Genomic DNA, 3,327 nt, shown 5'->3' with positions numbered 1-3,327 from the left:
GCGTGGGAGCGCTGCAACCCATCACCAAACAGTCAAAGCCAGGGCAACTAATGGAACCAGCGTGACGAGCGCAGATGCGCTAGATCAGAAGGCCAACAAGACAGGGCACCACGCTGCAAGTACTGCCAGACGGAAGAGTACCACTGGCATGACATCGGCCCTACCAGAGCTGCATTATGGCAGACTCGCAGGACTGAAGAATCCATGGTGGGAAACGCCAGCTAGGGGGCGAGGCACTGGCTGGATGCCGCCCCTGGACCCCGTGTCCAGCCCCAACTGAGGTACCAAAGCGCCCCGTCAGGATGGACAGGGGTGACTAGCACCACACGTCAGCGGCCCGCACCTTTGACGCCGGCGAGCTACACCAGCCACCAGGTGCCCCCGGCGACCCCAACAGCACCTGCGGTGCTTCCTGATGCACCGGCGTACCCCGTAAGGACAGATAGGGGTGACCAGCACCACCTGTTAGCGGCCTGCACCAGGTCGCCGGCAGATGGCTCCGACCACCAGGTGCCCCTGACGACATCGGCAGCACCCCTGGAGCAGACTGGTGAGTCGCCCCACCTGGGACAGTTGGGACTTGAGGCTGGGTACCTACTCAGGGTACCGGTGGCCATGAATGGGCAACCGGTGCATGCATTAGTGGAAACGGCTGCCAGTCATTCCTACGTGTCAGATCAACTCATACCCGAGGGGGACCTGATCCCAGAGCATGAGAACATACAATAAGCCACCGAGGGGGTGAGGGCACTCACGGTCGGCCGCAACCAAATGACCATTGCCATTAGAGATCACACCAGTCAGACCACTGCCTTTGTGATGGATGGGCTCAGGTTGCCATGGTTAGCCCAGGAGGACTCTACAGTATAATTGCGAGCGGGGAGGGTCCACGTCGGCAAGCAGGAGAGGCATACTGTGTACAGCCTGGGTTGGCGGCTACCACACCAGCGAGAGAACCCCATCACCCTAGATGAATTGCAAAATGGCATCCCACCTGAGCAGATAGACCTAATTAACTGGGTATTGGCCCAACAACCGCAAGTGTTTGCCGCTACCGATATGCTACGACGCACCACGGTCGCAGAGCACGACATTCCGACCAGGCCACACGAACTCCTGTTCGTTAAACCGTTCGGGTTCGGGCCCAAAGAGAATGAGGTCATCCCGATGGAAATCACCCTGATGTTGCACGATGGCATCATTGAACCAAGTGAGTCCCGTTACTACTGTTTGATTGTGATGGCTAGGTAAAACGGCTCAATGCACTTTTGCGTTAACTTCAAGCCAATTAATGCAGTCACCACGCCGGCCCCCCTCCCCTCAACTACATCACGGACACTTTGGTGGGGCTGGGCGACGCTTGCATCTTTACCTTGCTCGACCTAAAGTCAGGGTATTGGCAGGTGCTGGCACAAAACAGCTTTCACCGTGCCTGATGGGAGGCGTTTCCAGTTCTGCACCACGCCGCTCGGGCTGATGGACGCCCCCGCGACCTTCCAGGCCATGATGGTCAGCATCTTAGATGGCTATGCCGGCAAGTTTGCTGCAGCGTACCTAGACGACGTGATCATCTGGTCGCGGTCGTGGGAGTACCACGCACACCACCTCGGCCTGGTCCTTGAGCGGCTGGCTAGACATGGACTCACATGTGCCCCCCACAAATGCCACGTGGGTGCACGAGAGATTGAGTACTTGGGGTACCTCGTGAATGCCGAATGCTGTCGACCGCTGCCCAAACACCTGAACCTCATTGAATCCAAACCGCACTCAGCACCCATAAGCAGCTACAAAAACTCCTGGGCCTCTTGAACTGGCTAAGATCCTTTGTACCCCACTTTGCCAGCATAGTTGTCCCAATGACCGACCTGTTGTCACCTAAGACCCGGTTTCGGTGGACAGAGGAGGTAGATCACGCACTGGCCACAGTCAAGCACGAGTTCCGGGAGTGCCTCCGATTCGCCTGTTTGCGGCCCGACTCCCCAATGTACTTGCAGACAGATACAAACCAAGAGAGGATGGGCGCCATCCTATACCAGGTAGGGGAAAACGAGGAACGCCGTGTAGTGGAGAATTAGAGCGCCAAGTTCGGCCAGCCCGAGCGGCGGTTCCATGTAAACGAACAGGAGTGCATGGCCGTCGTTTGGGCGATTCGGCAGTACCAACACCACCTGGAGGGCCGGCGTTTCACTTTAAGGATGGACAGTCATTGTCTAAGCTGGCCTAGCTCCATTGAGTTGCACTGGGGTGGCACTGTATGGTCCCTGGCCCGGCCCTAATGATTGGTCCATTCGTACTCAGCCAGGTGAACCAGAGCCCTGCGGGTCCTCTGTGGCCGCAGTGAAGGGGAGGGGGCCGCCGCTTGCTCGGACATGATGTCCGGCAGGAGGCACCTCTCCAGGGGCAAGAACTCGCCCAGAGGAGTAATGTCCTCAATAATGTATTTCCCGGGCTCGGCCAGGGTGTAGGCATAGTTTATTTGGTCTTTCTCAGGCTTGTTGGGGGGGGGGGTGACTTCCTGAATTATGTATTTCCAGGGCTAAGCCAGGGTGTAGGCATGGCTAACTTGGTCCTTCTCGGGCCCGTCCAGGGGCATGATATCCATGGACTCGTGTTCATATAGACAGCACATCTGGACCGGAGCCCACCGCGTGCGTGATGGGTACCTCCCCCCAATGTCAGTTCCTTCTTCCCCCTCTTCTGACTCATCACCTGACTCGTCGACAGACATTTGGGGGTTGGCTGGCATCTGCCTAGCTCATGTTCAGCATCCATGATGGCTCATCCGATTCCTCGGTCTCCGTCTCGTCGTTCGGTTGCCATATCGGGGGGTCCTGATGACCGCCACCCGCGGTGTCGATTGGGGGCTCAGTGTACTGGTGGTTGGGATTTCCGGTTCGGGGGGTGGGGCAATATGTATGGGCTCCAGTCCCGTGTTGACGTCAGATGGTGGGGCGGTGCCCACACAAGGGGGCGTCGATGTAGCATAATGGCCTGTGTGACAGAGGGGCACAAACGATTGATGTCATCGTTATTTAACCAAGATTATGTTATAGCTTTGACGCCGTCCCCGCTACTTCCTATGATTTTTACGTGATTTTTGTTTGGGTTCGAGATCTCAGGGAGGGTTCGGCCTTGTGGCTAGAGGTAGGGGTTTACACAGTAGGGCCCCCCGAGCTGTTATGGCCACTCGGGACCTAAAGAAGAACACAATGTTACTGGTGGATACTTAACGAATTAATTACGGCACAGCCCTATACATAGTGCTGCCCCTTCTGGCCGTAACAGTTGTCCCGAATCGAATAGTCACAAGCGCATCCCGCTTCCTCA

The sequence above is a fragment of the Bacillus rossius genome, chromosome 3 (assembly GCF_032445375.1).
Source record: "Bacillus rossius redtenbacheri isolate Brsri chromosome 3, Brsri_v3, whole genome shotgun sequence".
Classification (NCBI taxonomy): domain Eukaryota; kingdom Metazoa; phylum Arthropoda; class Insecta; order Phasmatodea; family Bacillidae; genus Bacillus; species Bacillus rossius.
The sequence above is the reverse complement of the archived record's forward strand: the minus strand, read 5'-3'. Positions refer to the sequence as shown.